The 10,069-nt window shown below is 56.6% G+C and overlaps 1 long non-coding RNA gene across 2 annotated transcripts; it reads right to left on the bottom strand.

Moving 5' to 3' along the window:
* Positions 1-6,107: 6,107 nt before the first annotated feature.
* On the bottom strand, positions 6,108-8,406 carry LOC141954948 (uncharacterized). Of its 2 annotated transcripts, none has more exons than XR_012632301.1 (5): positions 8,312-8,406; positions 7,321-7,356; positions 7,161-7,196; positions 6,705-6,773; positions 6,108-6,330 (listed from the first exon to the last, which is right to left on the bottom strand). It is a non-coding gene; the product is annotated as an uncharacterized LOC141954948 (long non-coding RNA). The 2 variants fall into 2 exon arrangements; XR_012632300.1 differs by having other exon boundaries at positions 6,108-6,239.
* Between the last annotated feature and the right edge of the window lie 1,663 nt (positions 8,407-10,069).

Here is a 10,069-nt window from a genome sequence, read left to right as displayed (position 1 = left end):
CACGCAAATCTCCCTGATCTTGTCAGGTCCTCACCTTCTGCGCTGCCTGCTTGACTACCCAGGGAATATACTCAGGGAGAAATCCCAGGAGCCCCGATTCCTCGTCCAGACAGTAAAAGATCTTGCTTGCAAAAAACTGCAGAAGAGAAGAGAGGAGATGGTGAGGAGAGTGTGGTCAGTAGTGCCTGTCAGTGAGCTGAAGGGAGCCCTGGGGAACTCACCAGGCAAAAGCGATGGACACAGATGTCTTCAGGATTGATTTTCTGCCCACAGAGATCCGGATTCGCCGCTGCCCGGCCACACAGCACACACACTGGAGGGGAGAGAGCAAACGCCGGCGGGAATGAGCACCTCTGTGGGGCTGGGGGAAGCGTCCCTGAGGGATCATCCCCAGGGCCCTGCTCCGACCCTGAGGGGCTGAGGGGCAGGGCTGGGGGCCGTGGTGAGGAAGGGGCATCGCAGGCACTGCCTCCCCCTGCCACCGCGCTCGGCCCCACGCTGACCCCCGACAGCCCCTCTGCTGTGCTGCGGGAGGGAAACTTTGCTCTCACCCTGCTCCATCGAGTCGGGGGCCTCCTCCTCTCGCCTCTCAGCCATGGCGCACGTCCTCAGCAAACGTTGGGAGCGTCCCTGTCCCAGCAGCACCGGGGTGTCTCTCCCAGATGCTCCTCGGCTGGCTCTGAGGGAGAAGCGAGGCGCGGGTCAGCTCTCAGCACAGCCCCGGCGCCCCGAGGTGTGGGACCCCCCACTCCTCCCTCAGCAGCCCCCGACCAGCCCCTTCCCTGCCCTGCTCTCTCCTCACCTCCCAGGTCGCACTGACGCACGGCTGGAACCCAGCGACCCTTGTTAGAGGCTTGTTGCCGTGGGGCACAGCGGCCGTTGTGACATCAGCACCCCCATAGATGGGCTGGGACAGCTTTGGCAGGTTACCGTGGTACGGTGACATCCTCACCCCCACATACAGGCAGGGATGCCCTCAGCCTCCTGCACCTCCTCTCAGATTTTTTACCACCCACCACACGGTGGAAGCCCCGGGGGAGTCCCGGGGGAAAGGGCCCTTTTCCGTGGCAATAAACTGCCTTCTGGAGTCAGCGTGAGCCCGGCCTTGGGGGTAGGAAACTCCCTGAATGAGCACTCGCGCCAGACCCAGCTGGGTCTGGTCACCCGTGTCACCCCCAAGGGTCCTGGCGTCCCCATCAGGGTGCCAGCAACGGTGTCCGCGGCCCCACACTGTCCTCACACTATGCCCACACTGTCCCCATGGACCCAATGCCCCCCCATGTCCCACCAAGGTCCCCATGTCCCCACACTGTCCCCACACCCCACATGGTCCCATGTCCCGTGCCCCAGACTGTCCCCATGTCCCCCCACATTCCTGTGTCCCACACTGTTCCATGTCCCCCCATGGTCCCCACACCCCTGATGGTCCCTGTGCCCTTCATGTCCCCAAGCCCCACACTGTCCCCACATCGCCATACCCCCCACGGTCTCCCTGTGCCACGCTGTCCCCCTGCCCCACAGGTGATGACCTCCAGCCCCAGCCTGCTTCCCATGGCCACCTCCCCTGGCACCACCACTGTCCCCAGTGACCAGCCTGTGGTCAAACTGGTGTCAGCGGCGCCCCCGTTCCCCAGTGCCACTGTCACCGGCAGCGTCCAGAAGTGCAGTGTCATGTCCCTGTCCCCAGCCAGTGACACCAAGGGGGCACTGGGACACCCACAGGTGCCACCACTGCAGCACCCAAACTGCCCCTTCTGCCACCACCAGCCAAGAGGATCCCCAGGCACTGGCCCAGTCCCCCCAGTGTGCCCAGTGACACCAAGCCCCACCTTTTGCACACCCACTTGCACACGCCCCACCATTATCCAATTCTTTGCCCTTCCTTACCCAAGGGAGGGCAGGGGTTTGGGGTGGACCCAGAGTGGTACCAGCTCCATTAAACCAGCAGCTCCCAGTTCCCCGCCCCTCTTCCTCCGGCTCCCAGTGCCCCTCTCCGCTCCCGCTGGCCACCCCCAACTCCAGTGCCCCCCCCCGGCCATGCCCCGCGCTCCGCCTCCCCCTTCACTGCCAGCTCCAGACCACGGCAGTGCTGCAATGGCTCTGCTCCTGCCTCATCCTCGGTGAGCAGCAGGGGGAGGGGGCGCATATTTGGCAATTTGGGGAGGGGTGGATGTTCCCCAAATCCCCCTGACCCCCCATGGCTGCCTCCTCCCCCTCCTAGACGCCTGGGTGCCTTAGAGCCGCCCTGTGTGCAACACCCTTCAATCCCCCCCCAGGCTGGGAGATTCGAGGTAGCAAAAGGGGGTCTGGGGAGGTGGGTAGCCCTAAGCGGGAGGCCCCCTTTGCCCTGCTTCCTGGGTGCCTGGGTCCTTCAGGGCAGCTTTGCACCTGCAGCAACCTCCCCTCACTTCAGATGTCGTGTCAGCGTTCACCCAAGCGATGACAAAATCTTCTGGTCGGTCATTATATGTGTACGAATCACCACACAACGCTCTAATTCTCATTTTGGGGACAAAGAGCCATCTTCCAGATTTTCAGACATCTCTGACCTCCTCTGGACCCGCTTAAGAAGGTCCCTCCCTTCTGATGTTGGTGCCACCAGAGCGGGACCCAGCACTGCAGGGGAAGTGTCACGAAAGCAGAAGAGAGAAGAAGAATCCCCCCCCTCACCCTGCTGGCCACACTGCGCTGGATGCAGCCCAGGACACGGCTGGCTTTCTGTGCTTGTGTGCACACTGCTGGCTCACAGTCAGTTTTGCATCCACTAATACCCCAAGTCCTTCTCCTCATGGCTGCTCTCAAGCCACTCATCACCCAGCCTGGATTTGTGCTTGAGGTTGTCCCAGCCCGTGTGGGGGATGTTGTATTTGGCCTTGTTGAACTTCAGGAGGTTTGCATGGGCCCACCTCTCCAGCCTGTCCAGGTCACTCAGGATGAATCCCTTCCCTCCAGTGAGTCAGCCGCACCACACAGCTCAGTGTTGTCAGCACACTTGCTGAGGGTGCCTCAATCCCACTGTCCACGTCACCAACAAAGATGTGAAACAGCGCCAGTGCCAACACCAGCCCCTGAGGATGCCACTTGTCACTGCTCTCCACTTGGACAGCGAACTGCTGACACAAGTCATTGAGCGTGACCATCCAGCCAAGTCCTTACCCACCGTGTGGTCTGTCACTGTTTGAACTCATCCAGTAGCCAGTCACCACATGGCCAGTTGTGTACTCCCCACCCCACCCCGGTAAAATAAGGGAGGGACAAAGAAAATAAATTTGTAGGTTGATTAAACAAAAAATTTACTAGTAGTAACAAAACAACAGTAAAAATAGTAAGTCCAAATGGGTAAAATATAGCAGTGGCTCACCAACTGGAGACCTGTACACAGCTCACCCCCAGCCAGCGATCCGACTTCACTAGAAATCCCACCACCAGCCGACCGTAAAACCGAAAACAAAATGGAAAATGAGAGAGAACACGTCCCATTATATAACGAGCATGATGTCACATGGTATGGAATACTTCAAAGATCGGTCTGGGCCCAGCCCTCTTGCTGTGTTCCCTCTCAGCCCAAGGCAAGTTAACTCTATCCTGGCTGAAACCAGGTTATGGTCCATCTCTCAAGTCCATGTCTCTCCAATTTAGAGACAAGGAGGTTGTGTGGGACAGTGTCAAAAGCTTTGGACAAGTCCAGGTAGATGACATCAGTCCCTCTTCCAACTGTTCTGTGTGGGGGCAGCAAGTGGTGAGACCGGTGTGTGTGTGTGTGTGTGTGTGTGTGTGTCACATTGGTACGTACATCTGTAAGGTAACCAATAATGACCATCAAACCAGAGCAGCCAGGGAGTGGAAGAGGCCGGGGAGCCTGGTGTTGTTGAGATCCTAATTCTGGACTGGACAATAGAGAGCCCAGAGGGTCTATGAGTGCCGACTGGAGAAGTGAGGTTTCTCCTGGAGAAACTGTGGGGTCTTTGGCATCTGGTGTTGATAAGGACAGGTTGGACAGGGCTTTGAGCAACCTGGTCTAGTGGAAGGTGAACCTGTCTGTGGCAGGGAGGTTGGAATTAGATGATCTTTAAAGGTGCCTTAAGACCCAAACCATTCTGCGATTCTGTGGTTCCATGGGTCTTAGGCCTCACTGATCAGGGCAGAAGCCCTGTGCAGATCTTGGGATTTTTTCCTAAGTTCATACTCCCTCCTGCACAAACCAATCCATAAAATTGAACAGCCTTTTGCAATGCAGACGAGGGCAAATGCTCCAGCAGAACGATGTAGGATAGATTCATAAGGTGCCGGTTTTGATGCTGAGCTGTCCTGACACCTTGTTCCATCGTGATTCCCTTCAGGTTTAGCATCATGGGTAAACAGAGTCCCACGGGCTGCCACATGCTGTACCACCCCTGGCACTGTCACCTCGGGTCAGATACCTGTGAGGAGAGGAGGGAAATGAAGGGAGCCCTGTCTCCCTCCTGCTGCTCCCCACAGCAGACTATTCCTCATCCTGGAGGACTTTCTTAGCCAATGGAGAGGCATATGGGAGAGCTTCAGTGTGCCAGGAGGGGCACAAGAATCCCAGGAGTCTGTTCCAAGGTGCCAGCATCCTTCCCAGGAGAAACTGTGCCCAAACACAAGTCCTCTTAGCTGCCATCTCACCCCTCTTACTCGTGGTGCACATAGAGGACAGAGTAGTCTCTCCAATTCTACAACCTGATTTCAAATTCTGAGCTTCTCATCCAAAGCAGTTTCAAAAGCTCCCAGATTTGTTCTGTAAAGAGCCCTCTCCATCCCTGCAGCCGTTAATGGGACTGTCTAGAGGCACTGGATGCCAGTCAGGGCTCTGCAGAGCCCCACCAGACACAGGCTTCCCTTTGAGCACCAAGTGCCCCTCCTGCGCACACTGGGCTCAAGAAGAAGCCGTTTAGGAGACGTCTGAGTCCCTCGAGTCCCACACAAGACGTGTAAAGGGCACAAGCACATGACTCCCAAGATATATTAGAGTCAGTCTTTTTTTTTTCTTTTTCTTTTTTTTTTTTTTTTTTTATAATTAGTTTCATTGTAAAAAAAATAAGACAGGAAATGTTATAAATTTTTATACACAGTGAAGTTTGTTCTTTCTCATTGTCTCCATATTTGCCCTGTCAGGTCTATGTCCTGGTTCATTTTGGTTCTTCCTTCCCCTTTTGCTATTTGTTTCCCAATTGACAGCTCCTGCCCCAGCCCCACAACCTAGGGACAAGCCACATGATGCTGGTGCCCAACAGCCCTGCTTGCATTCTGCTGCCCTGGGCACCCCCAGCTCCCTGGGACATATTCCCCTGCACTCAACCCCACTGAAGGCATGGAATCAGAGAATCATTTAGGTTGGAAAAGGCCTTAAGATCATCACATGCAGTGGGGTGAGGGAAAAATCCCTAATGTGAAAGTCGTTGGTAATTCAGTGCCTGTCTGGAGAGATGAAACGACAGCCGAGAGGGAATGAGCATGAAGTCCCATAAAGCCGGGCCACACATGGCGGGGGACAGGGGGAGGTCATTCCAGCATGTGGGAACCATGACCTGCCTTTCTGGCTGTGCTGGGGCTGTTACACCCCAGAGGAGGTTGTGGTCTGGGGGCCCAGGAAGGCACATGGGACCAGAGCGGGGCTCTGACATCTCCCATGAGCCCAGGAGAGCTGAGTCCATGGGACAGGGAACCTCCGCCCCTGCCAGGGCGGGGCAGAGGACCCAGCGTTCTGGGCTGCCTGTCCACGCTCCTTTCTTGCCCCAACCCCAAACTGTGCTCTTTGGGGGATGGTGCTCACTGCAGCCCGACAAGAACCTGTTTCCTGCTGTGCCTCCAAAGCACCGGGTGCCCCAAGGGCTGGCATCAGCTGCCCCTCGCCTCTCCCAGCCTCATGGTGGGACACCCCAGTTTGCCCTAATCTGCCCTTGCTGGGGGGCACATGGTGGGTGGGAAGGGGATCTCCTTTACAGAGACACCCCAGGAACCCGGGCTCCCTCAGCCACGCTGCTCATCGCCGTGGTGCAGCCAGAGAGGACCCGGGCGTCCGGGGGCTGGCAGAGGAGAGGGGACGTGGACACGGACACACGGACACACACGGAGTGAAGCTTTGCTGAAGGGGTTTATTGATCATGAGAGGGAAATGGCCCAGGGCTCCCGGGGGTCAGGTGGGGTCATCCAGGGATGATCATCTCCTCATGCCGCTGGAGGGGCACAGGGCAAGGGTGTCACCACCAGCTCCAGTCCTGAAAGGCAGAGCCCAAAATGTGACACCCCCCCCAGTGTCAGGTGGGACAGGAGAGGGGCCTTGTCCCCAGCATCTCTCTCTGCAGAGTCCTGGGGAAGGAAGAAGGGAATGGGAGCCCTCAGGATACCCAGGACAGGACACACATGACAGCCAGAGCCCCTTGCCCAGTTTGTCCTTGCCCCGGGATGCCCTACATCTCGCAGAGCCCTGCCCAGCCCTCACAGTGATCCTGGGGTTTGGGTGGCACCAAAGTCCTGCCTGGCCTGCACATGGTGAGCCATGGGGCTGTAGAGCCCCACGGAGTGCACGGAAAGGCATGGGGGCAGCTCTGTCCCGCTCACCCTGTGACAGAACAGGGACAGTGACCTCTCCCATACCCAAGGTCTGGCAACCCCTGCAGTCTCACGGATCCCTCGGGGCCCAGGATTCTTTGTGGGGCTGGAGACACCCTGATCCTGCTCACCTAGACATCAGCAGACACAGCCAGGCTTTCTGGGGGCTGAACTTCCACCATCATGTCATCCAGAAGGGGCTGGGGAGAAAGGGAGTGTTAGGGATACACTTGGGTACTCTGGGTTTACTTGTAGCCCGGGGACAGCAATGGGATCCTTGGGGAAAGTGCCTCTGGGAGAAATGGCGTATGTGTGTATGTGAGCTTGCATGGTGGTACAGAGAAAGGAGTGGTTGCCCTGGGGAAGGAGCACACCTGGTGTGTGGCTGTGTACTGGGGCATCCTGGGATGCACTGGGATGTAATGAGATGGATGGGAATGCAATGGAGCTCTTGGGAAAAGGTGTAGGGGTGTCCTCTGGGGTTGCAGCGGGGTGCACCGGGATGTACTGGGTCACACTGGGATATGCTGAATTGTCATGACCACTGGAGGGGAGTGTCTGGGGCCAGCAGAACTCACGGTACCTACCTCAGCTCTCTTCACTTTCCCGAGTTTGAGTGACGCCTGTAGAGAGACCATGAGACCTCAGTGGTCATTGGGATGTCCCCAGTCTCAGCAAGGGATGGGAGGACCACATTGCCCTCCAGTTCACCTGACTGGGCACCCTCCAGTCCACCCCACTACGTACCATCGCGCTCAAATCTCCACTTGCTTTGAGCAATGCCTAGGAAAGAAGAGCAAAAAGCAGATTGGACCTTGGTGGGGCTGGAGATGGTGCACAGGTGTTCCCAGTGCCCCCAGGCCCATGGCTTCCCCCTGCTCTGAGCAGGAAAATACCTTCTGCTCCCCTCAGCCCCAATCCTCCAAGTTTCACCTGAGATACCTGTTCATGCAGGGACTGGGGTTTGGGATGGAGACAAGGAGAGCATGGGGAATTCAGGGCCTCCAAAGAAGATGGGGGTGATGGGGACCCAAAGACAGAGAACTGATGTGAATTAGTGGAACCCACAGTACTGGGCTGGGGGTTTTGAAGGGACAAGACTGTGTGTGATGTAAGTCTGTGGTGAAAGAATTCAAGTGGAGGGGACACAGGGAATTCAAATAAGGTGGTTGGAGGTGTCAGAAGGATGAGGACTGTAGAGGACGAAAATGACGGAGAATGTTTGGGAGTGGTGGATCGAAGAAGTGGATTTGGGGACACAACTGTAGTGGAGAGGATGAAAAACAAAGGACTGATCAGGAACATGGAAAGAAAGGCGTTGGGAATGATCACAAGGACAGGATTTGGTAACCCTAGATAGGACACGGAGGAGATCCCAGGGAAACATGTCTGAGGAGACCAATAGGATGTGATGGGGAGGCCCAAAAGAGAGGGAGGTGGGGGCACCAAGACAAGAAACTGGTGGGGCCCTCCCAGGGAGGAGACACGTCTGAGCATCCAGTGAGGAACTCGGGCTCTGGGCACAAGAACACTAATTCTTGTGGGGAGGTTGAAAGCTGCATTGCCCAGGGCTGGAGGTGCAGGGGGGCCTGGAGGAGCCCCTTGCTTGGGAAAGGGAGAGGCCAAGGCAAGGGATTTCCTGCTCCCCACTACAATTCTATTCTGCAGGAGAGCTGATGTCCGGCAGCCAAGAGCCATCCCCAGCCTTGAGCCCCTTGCCGTGGCCCTGGGGACTCACCTGAGCATCTTCCGGGGTGCACAGCAGGATGGTGAAGAGCAGGGCCACGCTGAGCACTGCGGCCTTCATCTTCCTCCGAGGTGTGGTGAGTGCCGAGTGAAGCTGGAGAAGGCGAGGGGCAGATTTATCCCTCCCAGGACTCCTCCTTGTTCTCCCCGAAAGTCTCCAGGGCAAAGCCAGGCTTGGCAGGGACACCAGCCCTGGCCACAAGCCCAGACCCAGCACAGAGCCAGCCCCACCTCTGGCACGGATCCGGCCACCTTCCCTGGCATCGCTCCAGCTTCCTGCATGGGGCAGCTGCACATGGACAGCCCCAGGAATCTGGGGGTGGTGAGGGGATGCAGAAATGACCCTACTGATAGCTGCAGACGTCCCGGCATTTCCATGGTGGTTTCCTTCACAGCACCCCTGGCCCAAACATCCCCACCCTGGAGGCCTGGGCAGCAGCATCTGGCCAGTGTGGGGCAGGGGCACTGTGGGGTTGTAGGCAAGGGGTTCAGCTCTGCACTCGGAGTGGGGAGAGCCACTGGGCGAAGCTGCTGGCCTGGCTCACACAAGCCAGGCAGGACCTTTTCCAGCAACCCGGCACCGACGCACCCGTTCTGTCAGGTGTTGACACTCACGTGATCTGCTGTCATTGCTCTCCTCAAGCACGCAAATGCCCCAGACTGCAGAGGGAATGGCTGGATCCTCAGTTAGCAGGGACATACTCCTGATGAAGGTGGACATAGTTTGGATCCAGAAGCTCAGGCACCTCTGCTTTCCCTCCCTGTAGAGGCACACGACTATCAGCAGAGGTAGAGGACGGGAGAGGTGTTTATTTATTTCTGCCTCATGAGAAGAGGGCATTTCTCCTGGTGGTGTGAGTGAGAACTGGGAGGAGACAGGGCCAGTAAGGCCTCAGTCAGGAGATGCAGCACGTAGGTACTTGTCTCTCTCGGGAGCTGGGAGTCAGAAGTAACCACATGTAGTGACCCGCAAAGCCACTGGCTGCACTGAGCAACAGCAGCGCTGAATGCACTGGGCTCACTGCCTGTGCGGAGGCCGTGGCACATCACCGTTATGGCACCAGATCCAGGAACACTTCCTAAGGCCACCACGGTCCTCTGCAAACTCAGCCTCTGGTTGTTACGTGCCACAGTAATTCAGGCCACCACGCTGTGCTTCCCAGTCGCCATTCACTTCCAAACCCACCCAGAGTCTGCGTCACGTGTCGGAAAGTAAAATAGTGCGGTGTTTAGGTCCTCTGTCTGTGAGGGTGTGAGCATGGTCTGGTACTGCGGGACACAAACTGGGAGTCAAAGACTGGTGGTGTAAATCTGGTTTAGCTTTTGAAGTCAGCGGGAGGTTTGCCTGAGTTTCAGGGAATCCAAGTGGTCACTGCTTTTGTTCCCACGATGATACAGATTGCTGTTGCAGCTTCAAAGAAACCAAAACACACGGAGAAGTGGTTCGGGAGAACTGCAAATGGCTCAGGTTCTTCACTGACATTATATGTCATTGCCAAGGGTGATGCTGAGATCTTTACGGGACACTGACTCTGAAGAAGAGCTCTGTTGTGGATCGGTGGTGAGAAGCTTCAAGGCAACTGACTTGAATATTTGCTTTGGAAATTGCCCAAAGGCAGGCAGTCACCTGGAAGATTGTCATTTTAACAGATGCTGCTTTGTGCACTATCTGTTCGATAACTGTGCTACACAGCGTTGGACTTTTTATCGTGTTTAAATATGCGGTGACGTTATTTGTATTCTGAAGTTA

The sequence above is a fragment of the Athene noctua genome, unplaced genomic scaffold, assembly GCF_965140245.1.
Source record: "Athene noctua unplaced genomic scaffold, bAthNoc1.hap1.1 HAP1_HAP1_scaffold_42, whole genome shotgun sequence".
Classification (NCBI taxonomy): domain Eukaryota; kingdom Metazoa; phylum Chordata; class Aves; order Strigiformes; family Strigidae; genus Athene; species Athene noctua.
Note: the sequence above shows the minus strand (reverse complement) of the source record. Positions and strands in the feature narration are given on the sequence as shown.